This window comes from Camelus bactrianus, chromosome 6 (genome assembly GCF_048773025.1).
Source record: "Camelus bactrianus isolate YW-2024 breed Bactrian camel chromosome 6, ASM4877302v1, whole genome shotgun sequence".
NCBI lineage: Eukaryota > Metazoa > Chordata > Mammalia > Artiodactyla > Camelidae > Camelus > Camelus bactrianus.
The window spans coordinates 70801378-70824539 of record NC_133544.1 but is presented as its reverse complement, the minus strand read 5'-3'; the positions used below and the strand labels follow the sequence as shown (position 1 = coordinate 70824539).

General features: G+C 41.2%; 1 protein-coding gene and 1 long non-coding RNA gene across 5 annotated transcripts in view; one reads left to right on the top strand and one right to left on the bottom strand.

Annotated features, from left to right (window-relative positions):
• The window catches only part of LOC141577948 (uncharacterized), a 46219-nt gene extending 28637 nt beyond the window's left edge, over positions 1-17582 (bottom strand). Inside the window, exon 1 of one of the 2 annotated variants that reach the window (XR_012507620.1) lies at positions 17453-17582. This is a non-coding gene — a long non-coding RNA (uncharacterized LOC141577948). The remainder of the gene's footprint in view (positions 1-17452) is intronic. The other variant, XR_012507621.1, reaches the window with a different exon arrangement.
• The window catches only part of RASGRP1 (RAS guanyl releasing protein 1), a 439223-nt gene that overhangs the window by 183245 nt on the left and 232816 nt on the right, over positions 1-23162 (top strand). The window lies entirely within an intron of this gene.

The following is a 23162-nucleotide window of genomic DNA, read 5'->3' as shown; positions in this document are numbered from 1 at the left end:
GTTCACTAAATGTTTGTTGAATGAATGAACAAAGCAAGCTTATAGCCTAGTAATGAACTATTGTCTTATGACCACTAGAATACTATGGTCAATTTGTTTGGCTCACTGTAATGCTAACAGAATGAGCAATGCACCCTTTTCCAAGTTCAGAGGGTTTAGCACATGGATGAGGCAGGGGCCAAAATTTCCTGACCTAAAACAGTGAAATACCTCTTCGCTCCTATGATGGCTGTTATGGAAGTGGTCATAGCCCAGGGAAGAGAAGCTGTCTTTGGATCTGTCCTGCTCTCAGCATATTCACATAAACTATGGATAAGCCACTCAATACATGAGCCTATGAACTGTGTGGAGGTGGAGAAGGAGGGATTCCCTAACCTAAACAGGGTGTTGTGCTAGTCAGAATCCTGGCAAGAAAGTGATGGCTCATTCAAATGCATGACCAAAGAGTTTCACGGAGGGCTATCCTTAAAGAGAGGGCAAAGTTAAGGGAAGCCACCAAGGGATGGCATTGGGAGCCTTTAACTTAGAGACTAAAGACACAAGGGGAGAGAAGGCTTGCTGAGACTTGACAATACTGGTGGCTGTGGGAAAGGACCACCCAACAGGAGCCTTGGCCCTGGAAAGAAGAAAGTGGCCACAGGAGGGGACCAGGGAATGCACAGCTTGTTCTTTCCTTCCTCCAGCACTCATTTGCCATCGTGACTAAAAACCACAGGGCAGGGGAGCCTAGTTAGAGCGGTTCATGGAGGTCAACCTCTCCATGCCTAGAGCAAACATCTCCAGGGACAGAGAATATCTAACACATTTGTGTGCCTACTTTTATCTACTGTTTCCCTTTGGTTGAAAAACATGCGTCCTCAGTAGGAAACACAGAGTTGCAATCAGCAGATGTGTCATCTGGAGGTGCCACGAATTTGCTCATACTTCCGCAGGAAACATAAAATACAAGGCAACATCAGTACTCTCCATATAACACAAGCATAACACAGGTTAAAAAAGATGGAGTCGGAGGAGGGTAATAACACAAAGCATAACTCCTCCAGTCCCTGATTTTGGACTTGGGTCTTGGGCCCTAGTTGATAACCACAGCTTCTTCCTTCTGCTACCTCTTTCTGTTCTTCTTACCCTCTGTAAGTTCCTTGTCTAGATAAAGTCTTTACCTGGTGGTGAGAATCAAGTGTTACTTACACAAAATCTGATTCTGTGATTTCCTTGTATTTACTAAGGTGCTGTTTTTCATAGACCAGGATAGTAGGGAACTATTAAGAGGAGTTCCAGTAAGTTCTCTGGGCTTCAGACACTGCCCTCGTCCCCCCATCAGGTATCAGCAATCCACACTTTCCTTTATAAGCAGGTTCAATCACCCAGGCCAGTGGCGTGGCCCCATCTTTACTTGCTGGTTCAGCAGCATGAGGAGCCAGTCAGTCCCAGTTTCCAATGTAGTGGAACCATGACTGTGCCGTTCTCAGAGGCAATCTTCTCTTGGGCACTAGAACCTCCAAAATCACCAACCCCAAGGTGGCAGAGACAGGAATCAAAAATATTTCAAATGTGTTACCAGGTATCAGAGTGAGAAGGAACTCTTCTGCCTCCACATCTTGACTCCCAGATCCATGAATTCTGGCTGTTAGGGAGATGGACTATATATTTTGACCTCTGGTTTGAGGCATATTAACTGCATAGTTCACTGTCTCCCTGTAATTGCAGTTAAGTCTGTAGTAGTTCTTTCACAATTATATGGAGTAGCGAATTTGGTGGACATGAACCCATTTCCACACTTTATTTGCCATTCAATTATATGGGATAAAATAAGGTATCCTGTAAGTTTAGGAATGGTGATGCTAGCAGATGAATTGAGGACAAGGAAGAAAATGCCTGTTTAGAAGATACTGCTATTCCTTTGAGGAAAATGGCCGCTGCCTCCACGATGGACGGGGTCAAACAATACGGTAGTAAGTTGATCCCCTTAGGGAACGATGCTGTATCAGAAGCTTAGCACTGGTCTCTGCTCTTAGAGATATTGAGATACAGAGATCAGATACTGAGCTGCGGCAGTAGCCAGGTCAGTCTCGATGAGGGAAGTCACACTAAGCCTCAATCCCTGCTGCCATAGCAACTTTGTTCAAGGGGTCCATTGAACAAGCACCAGGTTGGCTGAGATGCGTTCTGACTGACAGCCACAGCATGAGTTCATCTTGTCTATCTCAGGATCAAGAGCCTCTCCAAAATGAAATGCTCTCTGATGAGCATTTGCCTGGTACGAGAATACTCTGTGCCCCTATGAGAAATCTATCCTCATACATTTCCCCTTGTTACCAGTCTTCATAACAGGTTCTTCTAAATACCTGACCAGCTGGTTAAGTTTTTAGTCATCTCCCATGTAGACAGAGATACAAACTTCAAGTCATCTTACAGTGGCCTAAGTAAAGAGATATGCTGCTTAATGTTCTCTTAACTGGAGTAAGTTCCCTTCACTGTGAACTTGCAGAGCCACCCTAACTGAGACTCTAATGCAATGGCTATGCTCTTCTGTTTGTGCCCGCGTATCATAGCGTCAGGCCCAAGTCTTTCCCTCCCCAGTCACATGGTTATAAGGAACTCCGCGTAAGGCTAGAGATGGGAACTGAGCTAGAGGAGACAATGCACCACTGGAAGTACGTGTTGAAAGAGTGAGCCACCTGCTCATGTTGAAGCTGATCTTTTATATACCATTTCCACTTGACAGAGTGCTGTTCCATGTTCTCAATTTTGTGGATGGTGGGTCAGATAATACCCAGTTCACTGGGGACAGCTCAGCTCACATGGTCACTTGATTTTCTATAGTCATGGTTATGATTTGAATGGTGACCCCCCCCCCCCAAAGATATGTCCCTTAGAATCTGTGAAGGTGAACTTATTTGGAGAAAGCATTTTTGCAGGCAGAATTAAGCTAAGGCTTTTGAGATGAGATCATCCTGGATCACTGGGGTGTGCCCCAAATCCAATGACAAGTGTTCTTATGAGAGACAGAAGGGGAGGAGACACAGAGAAGAAGGCCACGTGGAGATGGAGGGAGAGATTGGAGTCACACAGTCACAAGCCAAGGGATTCCTGGAACAAAGAAGCTGGACTAGGAAAGGAAGGATTCTCTTCTGGAGCCTTTAGAGGGACCGTGGCCCTGCCGATACTTATTTCAGATCTCTGGCCTCTAGAATGGTGAGAGAACAAATTTTTGTTGTTTTAAGTCACCAAGTTTGTGATAATTTGTTACTGCAGCCACGGAAAACTGATGTGGTCAGGCAAGGCAGAAGCTATTTAAAGGGAGACTAATTTATCTGTGGAAGGGGTCATGGTCACACTCCAAAACCCTAGAGGTCTGTGCTGATTCTCCTGTTGGGGCTTGCTAAGCCAAGAGGAGCGGGGCAGCGTTGGTGTTGGTAGCGTAGTTGTGAACATAGCTGCCTTCTAAGAGGAGAGGGGCGGGTTGCCTCAGGTGGGGCTGTAGGGAGCAGGAGCTTCCTCTTAAGTGATGAAAGTTCAGGGCAGTTGGGAGATTTCAGGTCTCAGTCTTCTCTGTCTGCCTCAACTGTCTTCATCTTACAGCTCAGGAATCCACTCTTTCCATTATGCCTTATCTTACCATTCAAGAACAAGCAGTGTTGCACATTTTCTTATGAAACCCTTGTCTCTCAGAGTGATTAAGCAGTTTTCCCACTGCCATATAGGTGACTGCCAAAGCCAGGAGTCACTCCCAGGTAGATTGGAATCCTCAGCACATGCACCTTCTGTTTCACCAGGTTACAGGCCCCTAGAAATCTACGTAATCAGAGTTAGGTGGATAAAGATAGTATATGTGTTTAGCCGCAGATGATCTTCAGTCATACTTCCCTGCAGCCATAGCAAGTAGGAGATTGTTTAAAAGCTATCCTGAGTTAGATATATTTGCCCTGTAGCTATGAAAGGTAAAAGATTCTTTGAACATTTCCGAACGGCTATTTGATTTTCCACTCTTGCCCTGAGTTGGGCATTCAAGGCTAATAATTTTTTCCTCTCTCTGTTTATGCTATCTGGGTTCCATAAATAGCCAGCCCATGGCACAATCTATGTAATCTTAAATCCACTGAGAAAACAACTAATGCCACCGTCACATGATCTCCACCCTTCCCCAGCACAACACCCCATGCAACAGCTGTTGATAATTTGAGTAACAATTATTCTACCACATACTGAGTTATCCATTTCACCTTGGCAGGGGGATTATCTGTGCCCTCATCAAATATGTGAGTAACCTAATCACAGAATCCCATTTTCAGGATCTGTTTTCAGGAACAAATCCTGGTTTCATTTACTGGATCAGCCAGATTCCCAGCAGCAAACAGATGGTAGACTTAAAAGGCATAATTAAAGAGAGTTTAATGAAGGGACATTTACAAGAGGATGAGTGAGGTTCTGTTAAACCAACAAGAAACGGTGAAGGAATGGAGAACGTGGAAAATGTAGGAGAGGTCATCCAGCCAGAGCTGTGGCTTTTGGTGTAGGAATCCAGCCACTGCAAAGCAGCTGTGACAACTAAAGAGCCAGGAAGCTAAGTGCCCTGACATTTCTTTCATCACATCTTCCAATCTCCTGCCGATGCACCCATTGGGCAAAGCCAATCAGAAGCCAGAAGTATGACTTCTGAATCAGTAGTATGTTTACTGACAGGCTTTGGGAGCCAAAAAATTTCTGCGGCAACAGCCAATAAGCCAGTCCCCTGGTCTGACATATTCATCAGTTGGGATATGAGTAAGGGATGGTGGAACCAGAGCTTCTAGCCATCCGGCTCCTGCTCTTTCCCTGTGTGATCACCGGAGAGGAGGAAGCAAACACCGTGCCACCTCCGGAAGCAGAGTATGTGTGTTCCAGTACATCTTTCCCCTATTAAACTGACTTCCGGTGGCTAGCATGTTCGTGGGCTTAGGAATCAAACATGAGGGCACCTGACTCAGCTCTGACACTTAACAGCCTGCATGACAGTGGGCATGTTACTTAGTTACCTTGAACATCAGTTGCTCCATCTGTAGAACTTGGAATAATAACCACCCCAACAAAAATGTGGCAAAGAGTAAATGAAATAATGGAAAGTTCTTAAGAGAGCTTTTCACACACGGCAGATCATCTTTAAATGTTCCTTTTCCATGTTGACCTTTTTCTTGTTGCTGCTGTAGCCACCGTGTAAAACATATTTGTAGCTCATTTTAAGAGAGAACACATTCCAATCAGCTTATAAACCAAAAACCTTTAGAACACAACTTATTTTTAGGTTGAGAAGAGCCTCTATTTAGGCAAAATTTGTGAAGGGGTGGTGGCTGATCCTGTTTTCAGAAATGATAGGCTCATTCTAGCTGAGATAAAGCAAACTGATGCTGCCAGAAATACATAATTCTATGAGAAAAGCTGTGAAACAAAGAGAAGTAACCTCAAATCTATGCATTTAATCAAAGGAAAATGTTCTGGAGGAATGTCCACCAAACTGTTAACAGTGGTCAATAGCAGAGACCAGAATTGTATTGGAGGACCATGAGCAGTGAAAGCAGACTCTCACTTATTTCTCTGTATATTAAAATATTGCTTAAATATTTTACAATGAATATGCATACTCATTTTGCCTAACCTTTTAAAACACTTAAAATCCTTATATGGTTCAAGACAAGATGTCAATATTGTGGACAAAGCAAAATGTCTGCTATAAAGAATAGTAATAAACTATAGATAAAGAAATGATGGTATGTAATAAATAAGATGCCCTAAGGCTCACTTACTTACTGAAGAGGAAAATTATTTTAATGATTTAGCACTAGCCTTTATATTATATTATAAGCTCCAAGAGGCTATATCTGTTTATTCAAATTTATCCCTAACACCTACTCTAATAAATATTATATGCTCAGTAAATGAATAATTTTTTAAAAATGAGAAACAGTGGTATGTTGGGGAGAACACAATTAAATCAATTATCATGAGCACTTTCCCTGGTCCCTCATCTATAAAATAGGGTAGTTGATAACGTGAGTAGATCCAAGACTATAATTTTAATAAACCCAAAAGTGTCTAAACTTTTGAGAACTCACATTGAATCTCTGATTATTTATTATACCAAGTAACGATATTAAAAAATCATCCTCCACTGCCACTATTATTTCATAAACAAAAGGACATCTTAACACCAAAAATGTAAGAAAGACATAACTCAGAATAAACAATAATTCTTCCTAAGAAAGGACAATTGGCAGCCTTACAACAGTGCATACACACACACACACACACACACACACACACACACGTAGATGCATACAGAATTGTATAATGAATTTTGACAAGATTCACAGCAGACTTTGAATCAAAGGGCTAAATGAACTTTGGGTTCTCTTCATCTCTAAGATTTTGTGAGTATTTTATTTTTCCAAATTTACTTAATATTTCTATTTTCCAGTTAGAAAATATGTTCTTATCTGTTTAAAAAAGCTGATGTGTATAGAATAGACTATTAAGCCTACCTCAAGGTTCTCCCCACTCCCATTCCCCAAGTGAACCATAATTAAAGAGTGGGATATCATCTTATAGACTATTTTCTCTGAAAATATAAACATACGTATATTGGAATAGCTTTTTTAAAGGAAAAGAACTTATTCAATCTTCCTATAAGTTTGCAGAGTAGAGAGCTATGTATATTGTAATGAGCAGTTTAGTTGGACGTTGGTAACCTTTAGGGAAAATATTTGTTGGGCTCAACTGAGGATACTGGTTCTTTGCCATACGTTCCTCATAGTTGGACAGGAGGCTCGATAAGAAAACTTTCCTGATCTCAGGAAGCAGTTCATTCCTGTGTGCTGCATATAGGATCCCAAGATCTTATCTGGGAATAAAGATCTACCAAAGACCAAGATAAAAGCTGAGGAGTGTCCGGAGGCAGAATAGGGGAATATTTGGAACAGAACTGACGGGGTCAGTGAAGTCATTTCCCAAGGCTAGCCAGAAATCCAGGGGCAAGAAACCAAGGTCTTGAAGTAGAGTACTGGCCCTCATCAAAGAGCCATATTCGTGGCTGTGTTTGGGGCACAAACTTAGTGAATGAAAGCCCTTTCATCTTTGGAAGCTCACATCATCTACTAATTCTCTAAAAGCACATGTCAGGACAAGGGAGCTCCAGAAGGTCAGAACCTCTTGGAAGCAGAAGCTGTGACTCTCAAATGCTAGGAGAAGTTAGCCTTTTCCCACATTTCAAAATGTGAAAGCAGCAAAATCCAAACGTTTTCAAACTACTGTGTTAGAGCCCTGTATTTGGTCACAAAGAGTGACCATGGTTGCATAGACAAATAAAGGCAAAGAAAAGTGGAAGCAATTAGCCTGACTTGGGGTATAAACAACCCCAGTTTGCTCTCACTATTTACTCAGATTTAGCAAATGAATGTATATATTGACTGGGTTGAGACAACTTCAAAGTATATAGTCCATATACTTTTACCTTTTAAGTATCAAGGATGTTGTTGATGCTCAATAAATGAGAAGAGGGGAGAATGAGTCACTGGGTTTAAGTTTGGGCAAGTATATTCTCTCTGCAAGTGATTTCCTCACTTTCATAAGGAGCAGCAAGTACCCCACTCACATGACACTGTACCACCATCTTATGTGTGGCAGTTGTCATTAGGAGTCTCACAGAATTTTATTCTATGGAGTCAGGATTAAGCCTCAGTGTCCTTCTCAACCCAGTTCTCCAGGCAGCCTCAGTTAGTCAGAGCTGGTATCCCATACATGACACCTATTTGCCGTATTTGGACTCAGCAATCTGTAAGATCCCTCCTAGATCTACCCTACTGTTACTCTTTAAGAACAACCCATCAAAAAGAGGAAAAAACTATCTCCTAAAAATACAGTGTTTTTATCAATGTGTTTAATCAGAGATCGTGATGAACAGAGAAAGGGAGCTCATTTTGCCTTCTCTGTGGTCTACTGTCCCTGGTCTACCAGCCTTCTGAGCTGTCTGAGACCATGAAAGTTATCTCTTTGTCCTCTTCTGCCTTGCATTACCAAGTGAACTCTGCGTATAATGTGCCCTCTCTCTCCATTCTTTTTCACAGTGATCTGTGACCTACCCAAATCTGCTCACAACCAACCAGAGAGGTCCCTGAGCTTTGGATTTGAGGCTGTGGGAAGTGATAGACCCACAGAAAGTGTGATGGAGCCACATCATCCCAAGGAGAATGGGATGGGAGTTGCCATATTGAAAATGATCATAGGAATACTCAAGGGTTCTTGTGAGCCACAGAGCAGCAAGGAACATTTCCCTACATGTGTTTCTTGAACCTGGAACATTGATTGCTTAAAGTATGGTCACTTTCATGGCAAACTCCATTAAGCAACATTGAGCAGATGTCTTTACTAAGTGATTGAGCAAGGCTTTTAACTCTAATGTGTATTATGAATCACTAAGATATGGGTTAGATGGTGCCTCATTTCTCAAATATATTGAACTCCAGAGATTTCCTATCAAGGCTTATCTTTTATGAGACTAGTGTTCCACAGGACACACGTTGGGAAACAAAGTCCTAGCATTCTAAAGGCAGCTTCCTCATTTTATACAGATAAAAAACTTAAAAATTAGTCTTCCCCCAGACAGTTTATAGGGAGAGCTGAGACAAGCATCCAGGTAGTCGAAAAGTAGGCTTTGAGCTTCTCTTAATGCTATAGTCTCTTAAGACAGTTACTAAAGATTAAGCAAGAGGTTAGTTCCAGCTCATATTTGAGAAAGCTCCTCCTTTTCTTCTATAGGTCTTGATCTATGATGTTTAGCAGTGAAAATGAATGTCACCAATGGATGTGAGAGCTGAAAATAACCTTGGAGGACACTTGCTCTGACTCCTTCAAAATTCAGTGGTAAGGAAACCATGGCTTAAAGAGGCTATACAAGACTTACCCAAAATCACATAATAAAGTTTGAATTAGACCTAAGTCCGCTAACATTTGGTTTCCAGTATGGAATCCAACATATTGCAACCACTAACTCCTGAACTATCCAAGATAGAAAAGTTGGTTTATTGAAGTAAAGATAAGCCCTTTGCTGATGAAAACGTACATAAATTATATATGTTTCAAATATATGTGTGTATGTGTGAAGATAGGTAGAGAGAGATTACTATTTTGACTCCTGAAGGGACTATCTAAGATGGTAGGTATTAGAGAAAAAATGAAGGCGATTATATGTTTTGAACAGCTAACATGCACCCCAAAGAAGTCTTCTATTATAGAAGTGAAAGGAAAAAAAAAAAACTCAGTCAAGATATTCAAAAGAAATCTGACTTTTCATGTTCATCAGTCAGTGATTTGCCATCCTGGCTGCAAGTAAAACTCCCCTAGAGATTTTTGCAAAAACACCCATGCTTGTGGTGGGGCCCAGACACTGGCAGCTTTTAACAGCCTCACAGGTGACCTCATTGTGCAGCTAGAGGTGAGAAATACTCACTGAACCCAGGGAATCCAAGGCAGATTCTCTTCACTCCTACATCATCCAGCCTCTGAGTCTACAGGTGGAACGTCCAGCCGAGAGGTTTTCCAGACATTCGTTCACGGCTGAGGCTTGCTCACAGCCTCACCCTGAGCAAAGAGCCAGAGCCAACAGTTCCCATCCTCCTTCTGGGCTTCTAGCTGCCCTGGGCTGCCTTGTTGGCTTCCGTATCCATCTTAGCATTTGTTGTCAGTCCAAAAAACCTAGGGAAGCTACAGTGAAATTCTTCTATTTGTTCATGTGGCAACAGGCTTGAAGTCTGCACCGAAAAAATGTCCTTGGCCTTTGACAAAGCCGCCTGGGAGATGCCTCTCTCTGTTTTAAGTAGGCCGGAAACTAGCCGGGAAACAGTGCCCTCCACCAGGAGCCAATCTGCTGAATCAGCCCAGAAGAGCAGAGAGAGACTGGGTGATTCAAATGCAAGGGTGTTTTTGACATTTTTTGGTATCATTTAGCTTCAGAGGAATGCAGAACTTTTAAGGCAGGAGTTTGGATTTGACTGTGGAGGAGAGGTCAAATGCAGATTGATTTGTGAGATTGATATTTTCAACTTGGGAGAATTCTCAGTATAAAATGATGAGACCCTGGTTATGCAAAGGAATCAAGGATTTATGACATTCATTTTAAAGAAAAGATCTTATTGTTAGGAGACTAATGCACTACCCACTTTTAAAAACCTTGGAGGGTTGTTTAGGGCTGGATCTTTGAGACCTCAGAAAGATATCTAGAAGGAAAGGGAAAGAAAAGCAGGGTCTTGTTTTTACATTAAAGAGAAGGGCAAAATAAAATAATCTTTCTAAAAGAAGCACAGGTACAAATTTAGAAGCATCATCTATGCTGTGATGAAAGAAAGCAGTGTGATGGACTGGAGAGAAAATTCTATATTAATTAAGAACAGTAAAGGTGTAGGACACAGCGCTACTGTGGGAATAGATGAAAAGTGTAAAATTGTTTTTTACCATGGGTTCTGCTCACACATGGATTGCTTGCTATGTTCATGGAGCTGTAACAACACAAATGTCCTACCCTCAAGATACCTGCCCTCTAGAGAAAGATGCTAGAGAAAGATGCAATGTTAGTGGCAAAACGATACAGAAATACCAACAGCAATTTGAAATACAGAAGATACTCCACAACATAAGCAAAAATTAGGCTCAAAGAGTAACAGTGACAGGGCTCCAGACACGGAAGAGCATTCTTTTGGCTAGAGTAACCAGGGGAGAATCCACGGAAGTGGGGACCAGAGAGCCAGCTTCTGAAGGAGACGGTGAGAGTCAGGAGACAGGGAGTGCCCTGCGGGATGTGAGTGGTAAAGAGGGCACAACTTAAGCTAGTCTGGAGTGTCTCCCTGTCTTTCACCTTCACAGTTTAGGGAGCATGAATGACACACAGAAAACCTCTGCTTTGGCACTTTCCTGCTCTGAGGAACATTAGTGATGTTCTGGATGCTACCTTTAACCTTAATTAAGTAACATCTAATCAGGACCTCCAGCCTAGAGCAAGTTCTTCAAGGAAAGATCCAGAGTGAAGCAAATTTGGAAAGAAAGGAGAAAATGGAGGAAATTCACATGTATTGAACATAACCTCCATGAACATGCCCTACGTTTGGCACTTTAAATATATCACCATTTAGTCATCAAAATCAACAACCCTATATGAGTAGTGTCATTGCTCCCAATTGACAGAAGAGGCAACAGATTTAGACAGGTGAAGCAATTTGCCAAAGGTCACAGAGCAAAGAAGTAGAAATTCTAGGAAGTGATGGAGATGATGAGTGTAATCAAAGGCAAAAATGAAGAGAGTTGGACATTCCTTAGAGATTTGTATTTTCATTTCAAGGTCTTCTACCTTTTCCCTAGGAGCATCTTCCTTTCCCTGTCTGACAATTTAATCACATAGAATTTCAGATTTTAAAGTGTCCTTAGGTATCTAACATCTTTTTAAAGGAGGAAACGGACTCAGAGAGATGAGCCTGCGTGAGTGCCAGGGGTCACACAACCAGCAAGGAGCAGAGCTCAGAAGCCAGCCTACCATGCTCGGGTGCGTGTGTCAGTGTGAGGAGAGCTTGGATAAGTAGAAGCAGAGACACGTGTTATCTCTTGGCAGCTGGAGGAGGAGCTCAGTTTCCTGTTAGTTGTCTGACCCACCCCTTGTCAGAGATGCAGAAGTGTCTGTCAATTCCAAGTGGTCAGAGACTCCTCCTCTCTCTGGCTTTTGAGAAGGCTGGTACAAGGAGACAGAGCATGCTGTTTCCTGTATGGTCTCTCTGCTTTACTCTGAGCCAGATGGAGAACGGATTCACTGTAGAACAGAATGGGCCACAGAGACTCACAGCTCTTCACCCTCAGACCTGCCTTAGACCACTGGGAAGAGAGGCAAAGTAGAGGCATCTTTGGCAGTTCCGGTCATTCACTAAAAATTGCACATCAGAGGTTGTCAGGAAATGGGACTCAATGTAGGTGGAGCATCTGTTCTTACTCAAAGGCAAATTGATAGTGGATCAGGGGTGGCTGTGTTCTTGGGTTCCCAATATCTAGAGGCTTCTCTGGTCATCGAATGAGAAGTAGACAAATCAGCCCTCACCATGGGAAAGAGGGTGCCCAGTTTCTTTTGCTTTTGAGGGTAAGCTACTGATGGCTGTTGAGGCTGACAGGACTTAGAAGTAACACACGGGCTAATTTTCTTCAGCCAAAGGTCTGTCTCCACCAAATCTTACTCCCTGGAACTTGACCAGCAATGCTGCCATTGACAAAACTACTGTAAATGGCCATCAGTTCCTTTCCAGACACACACACACATACACACACACACACCCCTCCCCATGAGGTAAGATTGGGCATGCTACATTAAAATAATTAAAGCTTTCTTGATCCTGTCTTAAAAAACTACTAAAACCCCTAGAATTTATGTTAAATAAAAATGACCATGTAGACAGGTTTATTTGAAGCCAGGTCTGAAACATTAAAACTGACTCCCATCCAGTTTCTGCTCTTCCCCTTGGGGGCTCATTCTTCTAGGCAATTTTATAAGGCTCCTACCAGCTAAATGAAGATGGTATAATCGACCTGCCAGCCAGCTCCACTAGCAGTAAGTGTAGAAACAGAAAACCAAATTAAAGCCAAGAGTTTCTTTCCTTTTTCTAAATTTAGTAATGAGAACCGGATTGGCCAAAAAATAAACAACTACCAAATTCCAAGTCCCCTAGCTCTGCCCTAATTCAGAATGTCCTTGCATCACATGGTGATTATTCAGTAAATTGAGCAGTAGAGAAAAAGTCTACATCAGAGTTCCCACCTGGTACACTGAAGTCAACTGATGAATGGAAAACCTCTACATAGCCACTAACTACTGTGACACATTATTCATAACATCTACAGGTATTTTCAGTGGGGAGGAAAGTGTAGTTGAATGGCACTGAGCCACCCCAACCCCGTCCTGCTGTATGACATCACTGGGGCCTGGGTGAGAGCGACCAAAGTTAGTGAGAATAAATAACATCTTCCTATAAAATGAAGAGGAACTCCTTAGCATCTGCCATTCAGATAAAAACTAGTTATCAACTCCCTCCAGAGTTAATTTTCAGTAAATAATTTTTAAGTCTGGTCCACAATGATCTGGATAATCACCACTGCTTTTCACTTCTTACAGTATCAATAGGTAAATTCTTACTAGAGTTTTCTACAAATCCCAGTCTTCTTGGATTTCATTTGCAATGTCATTCAATGAGAAATCTTTTACCAAACCATATCTTAGTATAAAGATAAAGACTGTCTAATACAATATTGTGTTTTACTCAAGACCATTTCTCAATGTGTGCATGATAATTGGTTTTAATCAAAATCACCAAATAAACAATAAACAGTATCCAGGATCATTAGTTTACTCAAATATTTGGAGGAAAATTTATTTTGTATGAAAATAATTACAAATACACACTTTGGTGTAGAAACAAAATGTTTATAACTCTCAAGACAAAAATGAAGATTTCAAAGAAATTGATGATGGGCCATGTTGAGGCTATGCATCAGCCCTCTGTGGGTGGCATGCTTACTCTTGCTTGAGGGAGGGAGATGATGGGGGAGGGTTGGGGGAGGGCTGGAGAGCATGTCTACTCTCTTCTGCAATGTAGAGTACTTTAGTGGAGACATACGTGAAATATTGATGACTTGCTTAATAGTAAGGGTACTTTAGAGTAAGGAAAATGGTGGCTTCATGAAAGTCCTGGAGCCGTGTTTCCTAGAGAGTGGCCCACCTGCCACTGGTCATGTAGATAAGCACTCATGTTTCAATGCATGTGGCTGTTTTTCTTCTGTTTATGACAAGTTATGCACATACTCTGAATATTCTTAAAATTTTTGCTTTCAAACTAATATAAGTAAACAAGTCAAGCTAAAAAAAAATTAAATAATAGTGCATGTGGAATAAAATCATGAAGGTGGAAAGTGAATGCCCAAACCATACAATCTAAATCCTCTCTGCCTATGTGATATTTCTGTACTCCAGAAATGCCATCCTGGATCAGCCCTGTGGCCCATTTATTAGATCAAAAAATCACCCCAAAGAATACTTCTTTCCTTATAAATTTATTGAGTACCTTTTATGTTCTGTAGATAGCCCTACTTAAAGGATACAAGTCCAGTGAGAAGACAGGCTCATCCCAGACCACTGCAATGCAAGGTCATCATTGTCATGACAAACACACACAAAAGATTTAAAGAGAGCAGATGCAACCACAAGTGAGAGTGTTGGGTTTGGGTCAGAGAAGGCTTTACAGAGGAAGTGATAATTTGAATTGAAGCTTAAAGGAGAGTAGAAGTTTACAAAGAGCATTGCATGAGGAAGCATAAAACAATGACAGAAGTTAATGGATAAAACTTAAACATATGTAGATTATTTTCAAAGTTCCTGCTCTTAGTTCCAAAATAGATTAGCTTGCACATCTGGTCATTACTTTAGGGGTATAGAGGGTCCTCTTGGTTGCTCTACAAATCAGCCCATTGGCAAAGACCTCTAGGGGAGAGACCACCAGACCTAGCCTTGGCAGGAGGTTTTTCCTTTAAACATGATCTGTGGTAACGCCTCTGCTCACACCAGAGAGCATCCAAAAAGTACATTCTTGTTTCTCATGAAGGATTTGTTGAGTACCAAAAAGGTTTGAGACTACAGTTTCCTTAATGACCTCCTCCTCAGAAACAATTGCGGATAAAATAAGTACTGTTTCTAGGGGCCCTTGGAAAAAGTTTCCCTTGAGTGAACCCCAAGAGTTGGAGAGATCAGATGAGTTTGAGTACTGTCCTTACCACTTTGGAGGGGGGACCTCCAGGCTGCCTCCTTCTTTCCCAGATCTCTTACTGAGGAGTCAGACACCAGCATTTTATGTATCCACATTTCTTTCATTTTGAATGGCTACCTTAAAAGCATGATAACACTGGGACATCTGATGACTTAAGCCCACCTGCATTATAATTCTCCCAGGATAGACCTCCTTTCCAGGAATGATCCCTAAGGAAATTCCAAATATAGGGGCCTGTAAATCTAAGTTATTGACCTGGCACCAAACTCTATCTGCCACCTACTCTAACTTGATGCCAAGCAGCTCACAAATTGAAAACTCATTTAGAGTGTCTCCAGACATCTTTGTTCTCTGTGTATAAAAAGTGTCAGAGAACATTCTAAATTGTCAGTCCTTATGGCCAATCACAACCCCACCCACTGTAACCATGCACAGTGAATATCTCTGCAAAACTGTGAGCCAGGAAGCAGCTAGAAATACCTCTTTGGACAGCCACCTGTGTCTGCCTACTGTCTTGCCAGTTCTTCATCATCCTTAGCTTCACCCTCAGAACCTGTGTGCCTGACACATAGTATAGGAGCTCAAGAAATGTAAGTGACTGAGACTGATACCTCTCTGCTAATTGTTTTTCTTCTCTACTCCCACAAAGTCATTTTAGTTCAACTCCTGTTTCTCCATTATGCGAAAGTTACTTTAGTCCATTTGGTCCAGATCAAATCAGAGACAGAACAAAGTTGAGGACTGTGCTAAGTCCTAATCAACAGCCAAATTATGGACAGAAGCCAGTTGGAAGAATTGGAGTCCCTAGAATTTGCTGCTGTAGTATTGTGTGGACCCGTCTAATACAAGCCATAGTTCAATACCATTTGTGTGTGTATAAATATTAGTTGACGTTCATAGTAAGAATTCTTATTTTAGGTTCTCAAAAGAAGCTAAAATAGCTTGGCATTAGAACCAGCTTGATTTCTCAGGCTTAATATGGCCCTTGACAATTTCCTTATGTATCTGTTTCAAATACTGTGTACCACACCTGGAATTGTGAGTCCAAACAGGTCCAGGAGATATGAGGGATGGGAGAATAAAAGAATAAAAGGTAACTCTGTTCAGAAAGAAGGATCATGGAATTCAGATATTAGCAGTGGGAACATTTCTAATAGTAATCATGCATTTAAGCAGATGTACTAGAATAAAAAGAAATGATTAAAGGAAAAGAACTGTAACGCCAGGGTATTGAAAAATCAAAATGGTTGCTGAAATCCCCGAGTATAATGGCAGTAGATGGAGCAGAGAGGAGGACTAAATCCCAGGCTCAAAATCAAGGTAGGATTATCTGGAAATTAGAGACAGGGTGAGATATTAAGATATGAAATCCTAATGTGGAAAGAGTGCTAAAAGTTTATGGTGTGGCAAAGGTTTAAAAGCAATAATGGAGATTATTACAGTGTTCTATTAACATGTAATATTGGATCTGCATACCCTTTCTTGCCTGGAAAATTCCCTAAAAATAGGAGTAAGAATAAGAAAAAAAGTAGCATTTATTGCATGCCTACTGTGTTCCAAGCCGTGGACCAGTAATTTTTACCATCATTATTTCATTTAGGTTACTGTAGGGTTGGCATGATTTGTGTTTCATCTGCAGTTGTGAATAGGAATTCTTTAAGTGTGGTGTTTTAGTCTGACTTCTTCCTATAGCAATTTAACATAATTATTCCTCTTTGAAATTAAGTGAAGAAATGCACTTAAAAAAAAAACCTGTAGTATCAACACCTACCAGACAACTGTTATATTCCTGACACTAGCCTACATGTTTAACCCACGTTTATTTTCACAGTCTTTAAACAACAGCCTTTTAAGGTAAGGATTACTGTTCCCATTTTATAGGCTATGAAACTGAGACTCAGATTAAGAAACTTGCCAGAAGTCACAGAATTCATTAACAGATGATGGATTCAAATAATTCTGTTTGATCCCTCCCCATGTTCTTTCCACAACATGACACTATCTTTCAACTGGAGAAACTTTCAAAGAAAGTGATAATGGTGCCACTTATAGCTATAATGAACAGGTCAGAATAACCACCAAAGGAAAACTGAAAATGTGAACTCCTCTTCCCAGTGGAATGGGCATAGGTTTAATAGCAGGAGGAGGGAGAGGACTGAGATGAGTTAGCATTCTTATTTTCAAGATTAGAAAAGAAAGGCCAAGGTGAGAGGTATTCTGGAGGCATGGGTTTGTAATGGATAAAGAAAGAAGGCTTATTTCTAATATGGCTGATTCCGTCCTGTCTACACTTCGCTAATACTTCTGGACGTAGAAATGTTTGCCCCAGAGATGTCTTTCACCTGTGGTTCTAACAGAAACCCTTTTGTTGTCAACACACATAATTGATAGTCACCTCTGTCAAAAAGCTATACAAAGGGTACATTCTTGGGGTCCCCAAAATTGTCCACCTTGCTTTATTCCGAGATGAACTAAGTCTTGTATCACTTCTCCCAGAGGCAGTGCCAGGAAACAGCTTGTTTCTGGGACCGGTCTGGCTCACTCTCAAGGCTAATTGTTTCACCCCAGATACCCATGAGAATGATCGAAAGGATTTTTAAAAATATCCCCTAGGCCCCATCCCAAGAGACTCTGATTACCTTGGTCTGGGCTTGGTCCTGGGCTTCGGCATTGTTTAATTCTCCCCAGGTTATTTTCGTGTGGAGCCAGGATTGAGTCTCTGGTCCAGGCCCATTGACTCACCCCTCCGTAGACACACACATTCCCACCACCTCATGTCCCATGCTGCTGGAGAATGCTAGAAATTCATGAAGGGCCAGTTACCAACTATCCTCCTTGAACCTGTCCCTTTTTTCCTCTTTTACTTTCCACACTTCTCTCTTTTACTAAAACACTTCACTCAAAAACAACACTTAAACATTATTAAAGGCAAATAGCTCAGAGAGGCAGGAAATACCTGGCTTACATATCTCTGCGTATGTCCCCACTCTTGCCTATTTTTATAATACTTTTGGATAGCTAGCAGAAAGATTAGACTCCCAAGGATCTTTGAAGAAAATATCCAAATAATTTGGAAACTTGTTTGAATGTTGGCCGTGGACTTAATTTCCTGGAGTGGCAATATGGTAGTTCCGAGTATCCATTTGGGGAAGAATGGGGTAAACAAGGCTCAACAACCTCAGTCTCACAGGAAGGTCAGTGTGTCATGATGCAAGGCTAATAGGCATCTCCAGAAGAAAAGGGAGAAGATGTAATTATCAAAATCAAGTCATCCCACCATCTGTACGTGCTGTGTGACACCTACTGCACTGTAGTGTGGCACCTGCAGAGCCCGTGTGAAACAGAGCCGCCGTATACAGACGGTCAGGATCTGGGTGGAAATGCAGTTTTTAAACATGAGAAGATAAATGAGAGCAAGTGATAAAATTCTAATTAATGAAGGAAGTGGGGGAAGGGATTACATACACACATGTTTTGAACCCAGCACTTGAGGCTCTTTCTGATTCAATCATTGAGGTTACCCAACTCTGTCTAGTTCAAAGATAATGGAACTAAGGCTCAGAAAAGTTAACCTGGAGTCAATACAGCACAATAGGTAGGAAATCAAGGTTCGGTTCTGACAACATTATCATCTGTGAGCCATGTGCTCTCAGGCAAGTTCTTTTCCCGGAACTCTGTTTCCCCATCCATAAAGTGTAATGGTAATAAGAGGCCCTATTGATTGCAGTGAAAATAAATAAAAATATGAAGGTGAGGTAGCAATCACTGATCATTTAGTAATCCCTGTCTAAACGTTTGCTGGAATTTACTCAAAATAACCTAACCGTAGTCTTAGCTGCAGTATGAACTCTAGTCTACGAAACCCTGTTACCTTTCCACTGTGCAAGAGATGGATACTAAGAGATTTCAGAGAAGGGAAAAATGAGGTGGATTGAGAAATTCAAAGACTCTAAATCTTAAGAGATAAAAAGGTGGGTTTCAAAGAAGAAGTATGGATAAGTAAGAAAACTTGTATATTCTTTCCTTTGGGGCTGAGCTAATACCAGAAATTACATATTTTTTATTGAAGTAAAGTTGATTTACAACGTTGTATTAGTTTCTGGTATACAGCATAGTGATTCAGTTATATATATATGTAGATATGTATATATATTCTTTTTCATTATAGGTTATTACAAGCTATTGAATATAGTTCCCTGTGCTATACAGTAGGACCTTGTTGTTTACCTATTTTATATATATTGTATCTGCTAAACCCAAACTCCCAACTTATCCCTCCCTACCCTTTCCCCTTTGGTAACCATAAGTTTGTTTCCTATGTCTGTGAGTCTCTTTCTGTTTTGTAAATACGTTCATTTGTGTCTTTTTTTTTTTTTAGAATCCACATATAAGTGATATATGGTATTTGTCTTTCTCTGACTTCCTTCACTTAGTATGATGATCTCTTAAGTCCATTCATGTTGCAGCAAAAGGCATTATTTCATTCTTTCTTATGGCCAGTATTCCATTGCATATGTATATATATACACCATGTCGTCTTTATTCAGTCATCTGGTGATGGACAGTTAGGTTGCTTCTGTGTCTTGGCTATTGTAAATAGTGCTGCTATGAACATGGGGGTGCATGTGTCTTTTCGAATTAGAGTTTTCTCAGAAATTACGTTTTAATTGCTCTTTGATATACAGTTACCAACCTTAGCATGGCACTAAGCAGCCTATGAGAAAGAGCAAATAACAAAAATTAAATGGCAAATTCACCAATCCTAATTCCAAATCCCTCTGTTAGATCTATCAACAGACCAGGCATCTGATCGCCAAGTTCTGGTCACTCTGAGCCAGGCCGAGGCAGAGGGCGAGGTGTGGCCACACTCCCCTCTGCGGGCAGACACACAGAACAGAGCCCTCGGAAATTCTTGACGTCTGTGAAGTCTGAGTGAAAGGGCACATCTTGGAGTGCCTGCCCTTGAAGCTACCTTCCAAGGTGCCTGAACCACTCCTCTGATTTAATGAACTCCACATGCTGCCGCAGCTATTTATAGGATCCACCCGTGTGTATTTTGTTAAAGCCTGTAGATCATATTTCTTAGCTTTGCAAGTTTATTTCCTACAATCGGTCCATTAAATTTTGCCTCCTTTTCCTCCTCCACCACATTCTTGGAAATCCACAGTCAACTATACAAACAAATGTACGGGATTATCAAAATATTTTAAACCATTACTTGCCCTCCCTGTTTTTCTTACATTCCCATAAGTGTGAATTTCTATAGCATCACTCTTCCTGGAAACTTAGATCTGAGAGAGCCATCTGACAGAGGGTTCATTCAGCCAAAGGGGAGGGCGAAGAGGCCTAGGAGATCAGCACATTTGTCACTAAGCCCACTACTGCTAAGTGAAAACAAATCCCCAAAAGGGTAACAGGAAGACAAGAAAAATCTTCAGACAAAATAAAAGTACAAATAAAAGAGGAGCAAAAGGAAAATAGGCTCAGGTGTTGAATCAAGAAATTAAAGATTTACCTGCAGAATTTGGAGAAACAAAGGGTCCAGTCTCTGGCAAAGCAGGAGACAGAGGCACCATGTCTGAGGAGTAGTGTAGGCTGTGCCTTACTGGTGGCCCCTGCCTCCCTTGTACCACTCAGAGGAATCTTTCTATCAGCAATTTGGTAAATGCAAGTATTTTAGTAGCTCTAGAAATCCATTTTTCAGAAGAGGGGAATTCTCCCTCATCCTGCTTTTTAAAACATATTTAGGAAAGTTCTAATGCTTTTTTTTTAAGATGTGAAATCTTGTGCTAATTATTTATCTTTCTATACAATCAGAAAGTACTGGGATACTGAATCACAGGAAGATTTAACTGTTAACCTACCATAAACTGGCCTGGGGCAGTTTTATGTCCTATCATACAAAGCATACTAAATGGTGACTTGGAGTCACAGTCACGCGTTTAATGTTTCTTCAACATTTTAAGTTAATTCTTTACTCATGTTGGGTTTTAGTAGATTTGCTTCTTGAAGAAAACTGCTTTGGCTTTCTCTGTCAGAACTGTCTGCTCTCTGTGACGTCTTTGGTCGTGGTCATCCATTTTTTCCTAATAACTTTGTTAATGTGCTGCGTAAGATTGAAATTTGGAGTAGGTAGGGGGTGCAGGGTATATGATATTAATCATTAATTAGTGGAACTGACACTGCATACGAATCATTCAGACCTGTGCACTGATCCTCAAACACAAACCAATACAACCTTAATTTAAAAAAAAGATCCATGTACAAATAAGGATTAATTTCCTCAGTTTCCTTGGGTAAGGATATGAATAGGATGTTCCCGAAGAAAATAAATTCTTTTTTCTTTTTCTATTGAAGGATAGTCAGTTTACAGTGTTGAGCCAATTTCTGGTGTACAGCACAACGTTTCAGTCGTCCAGATACATACATATAATCCTTTTCATATTCTTTTTCAAGGTACTGAACATAGTTCCTTGTGCTATATACAGTGGGACCTTATTGTTTATATATTTTATATATAGTAGTATCTGCAAATCTCGAACTCCCAATTTAAATTTAAATTTAAATTCTTAACCTAACAATCTGTCAGTTTTTATTTTCATTTGGTTTTGATTTTTCTAACATTAACTGAGAATTTCCTATATTCTGGGCACTAGTGCCTTTCCTCATTTAATCCATGTGAAAATCCTCATATATTATCCCACATTGTAATAAAATAGGGCTTAGGAAGCTGAAGTAACTTATCCAGGCAGACAGTGGGCAGCTGAGCAGGAGCCATGTGCAGGTGAGCCAGACTCCAGGACGTGGGCCTATAACCCCTTCACACCTGGGCACAGTGTTCATGTTTCTGGCTGCTGAAAGGATATAGTTGTGGCTGCTTGGGCAGCTCTTAACTTTTAGAGCATAAAACTCAATTAATCCTTTTCCCTGAAGCCCCCTATTAGTGACCCTTTGTGCCAGTGATCCAATTATGCTGTCCACCATCTCTGCCTCTCTGAGCATCCACCACCACCACATCCTAACAGCTCAGTCTCACCGCGTGTGTCTCCAAAGTTGCCTCCATCTACCTCCTTCCATTCGTTCCTCCTCTTCCTCTGTAACAGGGTCTCCTGAGTCCTCGCCTAGACCATTGCAATAGCTCATATACATGAAAAAAGACATAAACTCACCTCAAAGTAGCCTAGGCAAAAGAGAGCTTGATTAGAAAGACACTAGGACATTCACCAACAGAAGGCTGATGTAACCTCTGAGCCTTGGGAAAATGAGAGGGTGAATGCTCCCTCCCTTGCCTCCCACCTTGTCTTTGCCTCATTCTCTTTGTGGATATGGCATCCCCTACGTGTCAAGAAACACTCCCACCAAAGGTGCCTAGGAGTGCCAGAACAGGTTCTGCAACCAAGAGACACGTCATTCAGAATCTGTTTGGGAAGAAGAATAAAAAGAGAAAAAAGAGAAGCATACCTCTAGATGAGTGGAGGCCAATCATGTGCTTGAATTGGAAGAGGGACAGTTCCCAGAACAGGCTGCGCGCTTGTCCGCTATGGATTTGCCCTTGCTGTTCTCTCCTCTCAGCCATCATATGAAAGCCATGCCTGTTCTCCAGGGCCATCTTAAATAGCACCCAGCCAAGCAGCTTTGTTCCATCATCTCCAAAAGGCATCTCTTCTTTGAACCCCCCTCCTCCTCCCCAGTGCTTGTTTCTCCATTAGAGCCTTTTTGTTACTGACCTTGCTTTATGGATAGTGTTGGCACATTTCTGGCACAAATAAATTCCTAGAGGGGGAGAGGTCAGATCTTATCACATTTATATTCCCCCAAAATGCAAGCAAAATTCTTGCCTATGACAGGTCCTCAATAATTGTTTGCTGAATGGTTCAGTGAATGAATATAAATGGATGAGAAAAGATTCAGTAACCATCCTGGGTGATGATTCTCATCAAACAAGAATGACTCTTCATAAAATTGCTGGAATATGTTCTATGTTGGAGAAAAGATGCATTGTGACATTTCTCTTAGCAGTACCTGAGTATTAGTGTACTAATCTCGGCCAGATGAGAGTACAGATCAACAGTCCCCAATTCACAAGTTCATTGATTCCAGAGAGATTCTTTTGGATTCATTTCAATTACACGTGAGTTCAAATGTTACCTCTGCTTTCTCACAGCTTGAGGCAAGCCACATAAGGTCTCGGTTTCCTCTTCTGCTGAATGAGAGTAATAGTAGCTCCCTTAAAGTATTGTCCTTAAGCCTCATGAAATCACCTGGGCTGGCTTCCAGACACAGGACCCACAGAGCCACACCAGGCCTAGTGCTCAGAAAAGGATTCCACACTTGAGGTCTAATGCTCTG